Genomic DNA, 12,907 nt, shown 5'->3' with positions numbered 1-12,907 from the left:
CATTTGAAGCATTTTCCAAACATTATACAGCTAAGGTGTTCTATATGGCCCCAGACAGAAGCCTGCTCTTTCTCTCCTGAGTGTCCATGTGTCCCAGCCATCTGAATGTCTTCCCTGTCAAAGGAGTCAGTAGCCTGCAATCATCCAGCGGTTCCCTCAGGGATCTTTCTGCCTGAAGCCCAAGCTCAAGCAGGCCCTGCTCCAGGCATGCATTAAATAGCATGAAAACACAAAATACTACCCATCGAGAGAGGTATGTTCCATATGTCCACCTGTAGGATTTACCTCTAGCATGACAGAGCCACAGAACACATCATGAATATGAGCATGGTCTACTCCACACAGATGACAGACGAATCCCTCTCCAAGCCAACCCCTTCCCCCGCTGCCTGCCCCGCCCTGTGCTTCAGAGCTGTGCTCCTCTGGCCTCCCTAGCTTGCTCCTAGCAACAGCCAACAGCTCTCTCAGTTGCCAGGCAACAAACGAACCTGTCAGCCCCTTGGAGGCCCCACTCTAGGGAGGTGGGCAGCACACAGACCCCAGTCTATGGAGGTGGAGGAAGAAGGCATGGCCTTCTCCAGGCCTGGGCCAGATCCCACAGCTCTTGCACCCTTCCCGGCAGCCAGCCATTCCTCTCCAGCTCCATGTTCTTCCTTGAGAGTCTGGCAGCTCCTACTTCCAATGCTCTGGCTGCTCTTTCCTCATTTCCATGTGCAGCTATGACCAGGCTTCGGCTTGCCACTCCAGTTACTTCCCTCCGTTCCCATCAATTCAGAACTCACGTGGTTATCTCATCTGATTTCGTCCTGATTGTCAGTCCCGTGTTTGAGCCTCTGCCAGATAGCTCTGACTTCCACAAACCTGTTTTGCCCAGAACTGGGTATATCCATCCCACCCTACTTGTACATGTTCCTGGACAGTCCCTTCATGTCCCTCCCACTAGCCAGAGCCAGGACCCTTCACTTCCACCAAATATACATGCTGTTAGCTTCTCCTGTCTGTTCTCTGCCTCCACTAGAGCCCATTCTAGGAAGACACTGTCCTCTCCAGCTCTGCTGCTGCTCCGGTGTATCTTCCATGGTGACCAGCAGGACAACTGAAGGAAATCACATCGCTCCCTTTGTACAAATCTCTAGCGCCCTAGTACCATGGGGATAAACCTTGCAAACACTGGTTTAAACTTTGCTAGAAGTCTGGAGTAGTAGGGCACACCTTCAACCCCAACACTCGGGAGGTAGAGAGAGGTGGATCACTGTGAGTTCAAGGCCAGCCTGGTCTACAAAAATCGTCCAGGACAGGCAGGGGAGATTCTATCTCAAATAAATAAATAAATTTTGCTAGAGGTAAAAGTTATTACCTGAAAGGACTCTGGGAAAGTTGCTGGCTGTGACTTACTTGGACGAGGATCAGATGCCTTCTATGTCCTTGTTTGCTTACCAGTAAAGGGATCTGTTTATACCCAAAGCACAGGACCAAGGGAGGAAACAGGTAAAATGTTCAAAATGTCTGTGGCAAACAGAATGCTTCAGTGCAGGTAAATTGTCAAAATAGTGATTTATTTATTTATTTTTGAGACAGGATTTCTCTGTGTAACAGTCCTGGCTGTCCTTGAACTCACTTTTTAGACCAAACTGGCCTCAAACTCACTGAGATCCACTTATCTCTGCTTCCCAAGAGCTAGGACTAAAGGTATGTGCCACCACCACCCAGCTCTACAATAGTGACTTTTCTAGACCTTATAGCAGCTGATGCACTCAGAAGGACTTCCCATATAAATCAGGCTGACCTGAAGCTGTGACTGTCCTGCTTCCGGAGAGCTGGGATTATAGAATCCTCTATCCCATTAATCACTGCTATTAAAGCCATTTGGTTTTTTTTTTTTTTTGAGATCCATAGATAATAATATTCTTTTTTAGTTTTTTTTTTGGTTTTTTCTTTTAAGATTTATTTATTTATTGTGTATACAGTATTCTGCCTACATGCATGCCTACAGGCCAGAAGAGGGCACCAAATCTCATTACAGATGGTTGTGAGCCACCATGTGGTTGCTGGGAATTGAACTCAGGGCCTCTGGAAGAGCAGTCAACGCTCTTAACCTCTGAGCCACCTCTCCAGCCCCCCAGCCATTTGTTTTATCTCCAGGCTGTGGAATAGGTCTCTCCGGCATCCACTGTCTTGTTGTCTTCAGCTATATCCCACTGGAGCGGGAACAGTGGTTTTCAACCTGTGGGGGTGAAACAACCTTTTTACAGAGGTTGCATATTTACATTATAATTCATAAGAGTAGCAAAGAAAATAATTTTATGGCTGGGGTCACCACAGCATGAGGCACTGTATTAAAGGGTCACAGCACTGGGGAGGCTGAGAACCGTGTCACTAAAGAGTCTCATGGGGGGGGGGTTCCCCAACCCAGGTTCTGGTTCCAGGTCGATAGGGCAGCAAGTAAGTGTTTGTCAAATGACACTAATAAGTTACCCCAAATCTGCTTTACCCTATGTGGGGTCTCCTCATCTTAGAGATGAATAGAGACCACCTGTAACCCCAGCAAGGCAGAGGTGGAGGCTGGAAGAGCCGAAGTTCTGTAACAAATCTGAAACTGGTCTGGGCTGTCCAGTGGGTCAGACCCTGTCCCCGACCTTCCCCCAGCCATGAGCAAGAAAAGAACCGCCACAATGGTGCACGCAGGGAAGGGAAACAAGTACTGCCTGGGAAGTCCAGGGAACTTTCTGGGTGGAAGAGATATTCTGAGCAGAACAGTGAGAGAGAACATTCCAGTAAGAGGCCTGGCGAGCTGTAGCGGCTCAGCAGTTAGGAACCTTGAAGCTCTAGCAGGGGACAGGGGTTTGGTTCTCAGCACCACATAGTGGCTCACAACCATCCTTAACTTCAGTTCCAGGAGATCTGATGTCCTCTCTTGACCTCTTCAGGCACTGCACAGATGTGGTGCCCAAATATATATGCAGGCAAAACACTCATAGCCATTAAATAAAATGAACCAGGCAGTGATGGCACATGTCTTTCTTCAATCCCAGCACTCGGAAGGCAGAGACAGGCAGATCTCAGAGTTCCAGGCCAGCCCGGTCCACAGAGAGAGCTCCAGAAAGGTCAGGGCTACACAGCAAAACCCTGTCTCAAAAAACCCAAATAAATAAATCTTAAAAAATAAATTAGAAAATGAGGAGGAGGCAGGGACCACACATGAAAAGGAGAAAGGTAGGACTGAAAAGTGGGGCTCAGGGAGGGGGGAACCCCTTGCTTATAACTCGATCAGCTGATGACCAGGTGACTTGTCTCTGTCCAGCCCCCATGAAGACAGCAAAAGTTCCAGGTTTCTCCATTCTTAGGAACCCAGGAGTGCTTTGGGGGTGGCACTTTGGGGGCAAAGGGTAGTTTAGCAAGAGCCTGAGACCAGAAGAAACCTGGATTGTGGCGAGCTCAAGGCCTGACTGTGAAACATGATGATGAGAGCCAGAGTGGCACCAGCTGGAGAGCTGAAGGGAACGCTGTCCCCCACCACGGGGCCGGGACAGCCCTGTGGCTCACCACAGGCCACAAAGCGTGTCCAGCTTGTCCTGAGTTCCTGTCAAGCCACAGGCCTGAGCAGGGTGAGGAACAGAGACCCCTTTAGTGGGCTGTGACACCCTAGCCTACAGGCGCCAGGAAGAGGAAGCTGCCAACACTTCCCCAAAGGCAGTTTCAGAGTGGGTGTGTCTGCTGCCCTGTCCCTGAGTCCAGGACTGGTCAGTGCCCCGAGGGAGGGCCAAGACCCTAGGTACCCCACCTCCATGGAGATTAGGAGGCCTGGAGTCCCCAGACAAAGAAAGACCCATGACCACAAATCACTACCTTGGAGACAAGGCATTGCCAACTTGTGCTTGAAGCTTTCAGTGGTTCAGTGGCCAGAATTCCTGTCCTGGCTGTTACCCCCACCACCCCCGCAGCCATGAACCAAGCTCCACCTTCTGCTCTGTCCCCTGTACTTCCCCCTTTGTGCTTGGCCTAGCAGTGATTCTGAAATTGGAGTGGGCGATCTTCCCCTCTCTGCCCTATCAGGGTGCTTTTTTTTTCCCAAAAGGAAGAGACCAAACCTGGAGCCCTAGTCCCTAAGTTTTCCCTTTCTGACCATCTCTTCACAATCATTGACTTCCGTTTAGAGAACTGAAGACGTGAACTATTTGCCCAGAAGTTTCTGGATTAGACAAGATCTGCCCCACCACCACCGCATCCCAGTGTGTGGGAAACTTCACCTGCTCTGGAAACTGCTGGGTGCCAAGGCTGGGACCACTAGGGCAGGGAAGGCGGGCGGACTCTGTTCACCAAGTAGACAGAGGAGATCTACAGGGTTTCACCAGAGTCACTGGGAGATTTGTGCAGGGATGCCAGCTTGAGGAAGAGAGCTCTGTCTCATGGAAAGGGACCATTTTGTGACAAGCACAGAGGAGGGGGACAGCTCAGCCAACAGCAAACGCAGACTTGGGGTAGGAAGGAGCTTGCTGTTCCTGGACCAGAAGAGAACCTGGCTAGTAACGTGAGTTATGAGTTAGGACGGTAATGTGACAGATGCCGCTGAGGAGGAAGGACACCTAGCATCTCCAAATGAGGGTAGAACCCAGACCTATCCTTGTAAGTTCTACTTGTCCTGGCATTTAGGGACACTCCTGTTATAGGTAGCAGAATGGCCCTGGAACCGAGCTTTGGGGCCAAGAACCGAGCCTCCCTTCTCTTAGGCTACGTCCTGGGGGACACTCAGGGTCCTGGGAGGGTGTAGGAAATGGTAATCAGTTTTATCCCAGGAGCCACCGCTTTGCTCGGGTTGTTACCTAGTCCTCCTTCTCATGCCGTCCAGAGGCTGGGGCTGGTAGCCTCTCCCGTGACTCGTTAGCGCTGTCATTAGTACTGCTTCCTGGAATTTAATTTAATGAAGAGGCAAAAACAGCTCTAATGAAGGTGATGTAACAGCAGCCATTGAGCAGGGTGCACCTTGCCATGTGGGAATGAGCGCTCTCTGTAGACGATGGCCCGGAATAGAGCGCTTGTTCTGGGGGGACAGCAGGTCACTGCGTCAACCAAAAGTGATCAGACACTTAGAGGGGCGCCTGGTGAGGAGTAACACAGGCTGCCAGAGAAGCCGCAGCCTCCAGGAAGCTGCCAGCCAGGAAGAAGACCCTAAGATGAGGACCAGTGTGTGTCATTGCAGCAGGCCAGGTGTAATGTAGCGCCAGAAAGGAGGGCAGAGCACAAAGGCCATGCACGGGCAAGAAAGAGTCAAACTTATGACTCTCAGATGTGAGGAAAAAGAACAGTCAAACTGTATTCTAAGATGAAATCATTTGAGGGCTTTTTTTTTTTTTTTGCTTTTTTTAGGCAGAGTGACAAGATTTGACGTTTCATTTTTAAAGATTTGTTTTTTTAATTAACTAATTAATCAATTATTTACACAGTGTCTCACTACACTATGTAGCTCTGGCTGGCCTGGAGCTTACAAGTTGGCCAGGCTGACCTTGAACTCACAAAGACCCTTCAGTCTCTGCCTCCCTAACGGTATTGAAGGTGTGTCCCACCACACTAAGCCGTTCTTAATTTTTGTTTTATTATTTTTAAATGTGTATTATGTTTTGTCAGCATGTATATAAGTATGTGCATCATCTGTGTGCCTGGTGTCCATGGAGGCCAGAAGAGGATGATACATCCCCTCGGATTAGAATTATGGTTGTGAGCTGCCATGTGGGTGCTGGGAACTAACTGAACCTGGGTCCTCTGTAAGGACAACTACTCTCAGCTAGTGAGCCATCTCTCAAGACCCAGTTTTAATTTTTGTTGTTTTGTCTTTATTTTTGGAGACAGGATTTCTCTGTGGAACAGCTCTGGCTGTCCTGGAACTTGCTTTTTGTTGACCAGGATGGCTTGGAACTCAGAGATCTGCCTGCCTCTGCCTCCCAAGTGGTGGGATTAAAGGCGTCCCCACCCTGCCCCAGTTTAAGTTTTTTAAAAAAGACTTAAGTCAGGCATGGTGGCATAAACCTTTAATCTGTGAGTTTGAGGCCACCGTAGTCGACACTGTGAGTTCCACGACATAGTGAGATCCTTTAAAAAAAGGAATTTACTTACATGACTTTTGTCTACACACATGTATTTGAAGTTGCTGGAAGACAATTGTGAGCTACCATGTATGCTGGCAGACATATGCCAGTCCTCTGGAAGAGCGTCCAGTGCTCTTAACTGCTGAGCCGTCTCTCCTGCCCCTCATTCTTCCATTTTTAAATTACATGTATTTGTGTGTGGGTGCGTGCATGCGAAGGTGAGAGGGTATCAGAAGAAGGTGTCGGATCCCAGGAGCTGAAGTTACACACATCCGAGTTGCCCAACATGGTGCTAGGAACTGAATTCTGTCCTCACCAAGAGCAGCAAGTACTCTTAACTGCTGAGCCAGCTCTCTAGCCCCAAGATCTGATATTCTGATGATCCCTCTGGCTCCTATGAGAAACACAGCCTAAGGAAAAGAGGGAAGGCTGGGAGGCAGGGAGTAGCCATCATGTGAGGTGGAGTGAAGCCTGTCCCACAGGACTGTCCTGTCTCCTAGGAGACGAGATCTTAGGTGTGTGTATACAAATACAGTAAGGGGCTGTCTTTCGCTTCCTCCAGCAGGCCTGGGACTGGTTGGTCTCCTTTTAGCCTTCCCTGAAGGCTTAGCCTTTTCTCCAGATAAAGGTGCCTCTTTCTATATAAAAAGACCTTTTAAGGTCGAGTGTGGTGGCCCTTTCCTTTAGCCCCAGCATTCAAGAGGCAGAGGCAGGTCTCTGTGAGGTCGAGGCCAACCTGGTCTGCACGAGTTCCAGGCCAGCTGGGGCTACATGGTGAGATCTGACCTTAAAATAAATAAATACATTATTGTTGGTGTGTGTGTGTATGTGTGTGTGTGGAAGGGCACATGTATGGAGAACAAAAGAGAACTCTGTGGGGTCGGTTGTAGGTTTCCGGGATTTAACTCAGATTGTCAGGCTTACACCCGCTGAGCCATCTAGCTGCCCCAAGAACACTTCTGAAGTTCCCATAATGGTTTCTTCACCTTTCTGCACCGCTCCATCTTCAGGAAGCCTTCCTGGCCCTGCCCCAGGGTCTTGACCAGTGACCACAGTCCACAGAGGACTATTTCACAGGGTAAAAAACTGGGGGCTTCTCAGGCGTGAATCTTAGAGCTGTGCAGGGCGCATCCTCGTGGGGTACCGCTTGTCTCGGACTCTGCACCCAGTCCTCTAGTACCCCTCAGTTATAGACATCCCCTCCTAAATGCTCTCACTGCCTCCCCACAAAAATCTACCTCCGGCCGAGTAGAAGGCGGAAGTGGTCTCCTGGAGAGTTGCCCCGCCTCTTCCGGGATCTGTAGGCCAGAGCGCGCGATTTCAGTGGCCTCCTTCATGGAGGAGCGGCGCCCCCTGGCGGGCAGAGAGAGCATGCGGCTCAGGAACTGTGGCGGACCACGCTCTTCATCCATCTTCCTCTCTCTAGTCCTCTCTTGGCCTTGGGCCAACACTTCTGTTTGCTACCGTCTTCCAGGTCTTCTTGTTTCCTGCCCTGGGCTTTAGTTTCGCTTCCGCCGAAGCGTCAGAACGTGTCCATCGAGGCCTAGTTCCTCAAAGCAGTTCCTGTTTAACATCTTGTTTGCCCCGTGCCCTCTGTGGTACCCTGTTGCTCTTCCCTTGCCCGGCAGCAGAATCCATCCCATCCAAGCCCTCTTCCCTTCTAGCCATTATCAGCTGGTCCTTGGAATGTCTCTAGTGACGACAACTGTCTCTCCTGGTGCTTCATCCTTTCTGTTCAGGATTCTCCCACCCTCTCGGCTTTCACGGCACAGCTGAGATTGGAGATTTAGAAAGTGGACGTCTTGCCTGCTTCCTGAAGGCTTAGGCTCGATGTCGGTTGCTGTGCCTAGCCCGAGATATGCACTGTGGGAACTGGAATGCACTGTGGAGTTTGGCCCGAAAGTCAAGGGTAGGATAAGGAGAAAAACTGAGTAATACCGGGAGGGGCTCTGAGACCCCTTAGGACCTGGGGAACATAGCTCAGCGGCTGTGGCCTGCCTGTCATGTGCGCAGCCCTGGGTTCCGTCCCCAGCGGGTGAGAGAGGGGATCTGGGTATGGGTTGGGAATGTAGCTGAATCTCTCAGTTGGTAGAGTGCTCTACCACGGAAGAAGCCCTGGTTCCATATGCGGCCCCACCTAAACTGGACATGATGCATGCATGCAATCCGAGAGATGGAGGCAGGAGAAAAGGGTCCATTCTGAGGTCTTCCCCAAGGTAAGGAAGCAAGTGGGCCCAGACTAGATCCCTGTGGTATTCACCAGCCCACAATACCCCTATGGAGATCTGGAATCCGCTCTTCCTGCCTCTTTTCTGCCACCTCCGTATAATCAAGGGTCCCTACACAACTCAGACCACCAGAGGGCAGCAGAGGCCACCTGTACAATTCGGGGCTTGGCGCTCAGGGCTCAGGCGGCTCTGGCTCACTAGGCTGGCTGTGCTCACGCTTTCAGGCCTTAGATTTTGTCGTTGTTGTTGTTGCTGTTTGTTAGTTTGCTTGGGGTTGTTAGTTTTGTTTTCTTGGGCAGAACCTTTCCTCGTAGTCCCTGTCTGCCTACAATTCCCTATGTAGACTAAACTAGCCTTGAATTTGTGGCTTATCCACTGTAGGCTTCCCATGCCTCACCTAGACCTTGTGAAGTTTTGAAAGCAGGTTTCTTGTTCTTTCCTTTTCTTTTTTTCTTCCTTCCCTCCCTCTCTTCCTCCCTTCCCTCCCTCCCTCCCTCCCTTCCTTCCTTTCTTTCAAGGAACTGCCTTGGTTGTTCTGGAACTGCCTCCCAAGTGCTGAGATTAAAGGCGTAAACCACTACTACATGGCTTTCCTTCCTTCCTTCCTTCCTCCCTTCTTCCCTCCTCCCTCCCTCCTTCCTTCCTGTCTTTCTTTATATAGATTTATTTTATGTGTATTTGTGCACATGTGCGCAGGTTCTTATGGAGGTCAGAAGAAAGTGTCAATTGCCTGGAGTCAGAGCTTCAAGTAGCTGTGAGTCACCCACTGTGGGTGCTGGGAACTGAAGTCAGGTCCTCTGGAAGAGCAGCAAGTGCTCTTAACTGCTGAGCCTTCTCCGACTCCCTGAGAGCAGTTTTGTTCTTTCAGGCTTTCTTTCGGGCTAGTCTTTCTAAGTCACTCGCTTGTCATCAAGTGTCTCTGCTACAAGCTGTCCGAAGGAAAGTCATTTGCTTAGCTTTTACACTGGGGTCAAGGCAGACTCCTGCACATGTCCCTAGGTCTTCCCACATGCTTGTTACTGTAACAGCTCATCTGGGACTCAGTGCATGCTGGCTACCGCACTGGTCAGGTTTCTAGCCACATTGCACTCTCTGGTTTCCAGGTATCACTGTAGATGCCCTCTCCATTGCTGTCTTCTTGCTCTGTTTCTCCAGCATTCTTTTTTTTACCAGCTCCAGCTCGCCAGCCAGCTAAACTCTTCCATTTCCATTCTTTTCTTTTCTTTTCTTTTTTTTTTGGTTTTTCAAGACAGGGTTTCTCTGTGGTTTTGGAGCCTGTCCTGGAACTAGCTCTTGTAGACCAGGCTGGTCTCGAACTCACAGAGATCCGCCTGCTTCTGCCTCCCGAGTGCTGGAATTAAAGGCGTGCGCCACCACTGCCAGGCTCCATTTCCATTCTTTTCAGCATTAATTTCCAGTCTGTCTGCCTTCATTTCTTTCTTCCCTATTTTTTCATTTCATTTCATTTTTATTTATTTATTTATTTTTTTTAGTTTTTCGAGACAGGGTTTCTCTGTGGTTTTGGAGCCTGTCCTGGAACTAACTCTTGTAGACCAGGCTGGTCTTGAACTCACAAAGATCCGCCTGCCTCTGCCTCCCAAGTGCTGGGATTAAAGGCGTGCGCCACCACCGCCCGGCTTCATTTCATTTTTTAAACTTAAAAAAAATGTGTCTGCCTGTAAACAAAAAAAATAAAAAAAAATGTGTCTACAGGACTGGAGAGATGGCTCAGAGGTTAAGAGGACTGGCTGTTCTTCTAGAGGTCCCAGCACCCGCATGGCGGCTCACAGCCATCTGTAATGAGATACGGTGTCCTCTTCTGTCATGCAGGCATACTTGCAGACAGAGCACTGTGTGTAAAATAGATAAATACATCTTCAAAAAATATGTGTATGAACACATAGATGCAAGTGCCCAAGAGGGGCAGAGACTTTGGAAGCCCTGGAGCTGGAGTTACAGGCAGTTGTGAGCCCTCTGATGTGGATGCTAGGACTCAAACTTGGGTCTTTTAGAATAACAGTACAGAATCTAAACCTCTAAGCCATCTCTCAATTCAGCAACTAGAGCAATCTGTATAACACTTAGACTTGCTAGCGGGGTGTGGCGCCACGTGCCTTTAATCCTAGTGTTCTATTGGCAGAGGCAGGTGGACATCTGTGAGTGCAGGGCTATCCTGGTCTACAGAGGGAATTTCAGTCTAATCTAGGTGACATATCCAGATCTTGTCACAAGGCATGAGGGCTGGAGAGACGGCTCAGTGGCTAAAAGCACTGGCTGCTCTTGTAGAGGGGCCCGACTTGATTCCCAGCACCCACATGGCGGCTCACAACCATCTGTTAACTCCAGTTCCACACAATCTGATGCCCTCCTCTGACCTCCTCAGGTGAGACATGTGTGTGGTACTCATCCTCACATGCAGACAAAACACTTATGCACATTAAAAGTAAATAGATAGGGTTGTGGTGGCCCACGCATTTAATCCCAGCACTTGGGAGGCAGAGGCAGGCGGATCTCTGTGAGTTCGAGACCAGCCTGGTCTACAAGAGCTAGTTCTAGGATAGGCACCAAAGCTCACAGAGAAACCATCTCTTGAAAAACAAACAAAAACAAAAGTAAATAGATAAATAAAAGTATTGTCTGCTTTAAAAAACCAAACAAAAACAGAGCCGGGCGATGGTGGCGCACGCCTTTAATCCCAGCACTCGGGAGGCAGAGGTAGGCGGATCTCTGTGAGTTCGAGACCAGCCTGGTCTACAGAGCTAGTTCCAGGACAGGCTCCAAAGCCACAGAGAAACCCTGTCTCGAAAAACCAAAAAAAAAAAAAAAAAAAAAAAAAAAAAATAAAAAACCAAACAGTTAGGCATGGTGGCGCACAAAGCAACACAAAGGAAAAAAAAGCAAAGCAAAACAAAACAAAGAAAACTAAAAATCGTTGAGTTGCCTGCCACTTACCACTGAATCTGAATCAGACCTTACTCTCTTTCATTTCGGGGCCTTTTCTGGACACTTTTTGTTTCACCCAGGCCCAGCCTCAGTGACCTCCTGGTTGTTCCTCCTATGTTAGGGCATGCGAGGACCTCAGGGCTTCCAATTGTCCAGTCCTGCTGACTGGAACAATCTCCCGAGTTTCCCCTGCATGTCCTCCTGAACATTCCTGTATGGTTTCTTCTGAGTTTCTGAAGGAAAGTCCATCTTCTGTGAGGTCCGCCCTGGCCCACCTCATGACCCCTCTCCATTGCATCTTTTGATGCTTTTGCTCTGTCCAGTACTAAGCATTTTCTTTATCTACTTGATTTTTTTTCTTTGTTTTTTAAAAATTTTTGTTCTCTTTCTTTTTTTTTTTCTTACTTTATCTACTTGGTTTTTTGAGAAAGAATTTCTCTGTGTAGCCCTGGCTGTCCTGGAACTCACTATGTAGACCAGGCTGGCCTCAAACTCAGAGATCCACTTGCCTCTGCCTCCCAAGGGCTGGAATTAAAAGTGTGTGCTACTATGCCCGGCTAGTACAAAGTATCTTCTAATGAGTAAGATAACTTAGTGGTCATGTTTAATGCCTGTGTGCTAAAGGTCCCTTCCCCTTGTTCATTGTCATTTAAGGAGTGTTTGGCAGCAGGGTGGCGGCGGCACATGCTTTAATCCCAGCACTTAGGAGGCAGAGGCAGGTAGACTCTGAGATTTTGAGGTCAGCCTGGTCTATAAAGTGAGTTCCAGGCCGGTCAGGACTATGCAGAGGGACCCTCTCAAAAACAAACAAACAAACAAAAAAACAAAACAAAAACAAACAAAAAAACCAAAACAAAACAAAATGTTTGTGAAAAGTTTCCATAAATATTTTTGGGATGGCTTCGATATATCTTGAGAGATGAGCCTGTGCCTAATATGTGTGAATCCATGGGTCTGATCCCCACTACCCTACCTGGAAATAGGACTGGACCCTGGGTTTAATATCCAACACCAAAATAACAAAACAAAACAAAAAATGGACGACTTATTTTTTGTATGAAAGAAGATTGTACACTTGGTGCAGAGATGTGGGCAAGGTCAGCTGCTAGGCAGTGAGGGACCAATATATTTTCCTGGTCATATTATCTTTTTGGTCCTTCTCTCTCTCTTTTTCTTTTTGTTTTTTCAAGACAGGGTTTCTCTGTAATTTGGGGGCCTGTCCTGGAACTAGCTCTTGTAGACCATACTGGCCTCCAACTCACAGAGATCTGCCTGCCTCTGCCTCCCGAGTATTGGGATTAAAGGCATGTACCACCACTGCCTGGCTCTCTGTCTCTTTTTTAAAAGATTCATTTATTTATTCTATATACAGTGTTCTGTCTGCAGGCCAGAAGAGAACACCAGATCTCATTACAGATGGTTGTGAGCCACCATGCGGGTGCTAGGAATTGAACTCAGGACCTCTGGAAGAGCAGCTAGTGCTCTTATTTTTTTATTTTTTATTTTTTGGTTTCTCGAGACAGGGTTTCTCTGTGGTTTTGGAGCCTGTCCTGGAACTAGCTCTTGTAGACCAGGCTGGTCTCGAACTCACAGAGATCCGCCTGCCTCTGCCTCCCGAGTATTGGGATTAAAGGCATGTACCACCACTGCCTGGCT

Source organism: Microtus oregoni, unplaced genomic scaffold, assembly GCF_018167655.1.
Source record: "Microtus oregoni isolate MIOR12 unplaced genomic scaffold, Mior012 000028F_ref0000031, whole genome shotgun sequence".
Classification (NCBI taxonomy): Eukaryota; Metazoa; Chordata; class Mammalia; order Rodentia; family Cricetidae; genus Microtus; species Microtus oregoni.
Note: the sequence above shows the minus strand (reverse complement) of the source record.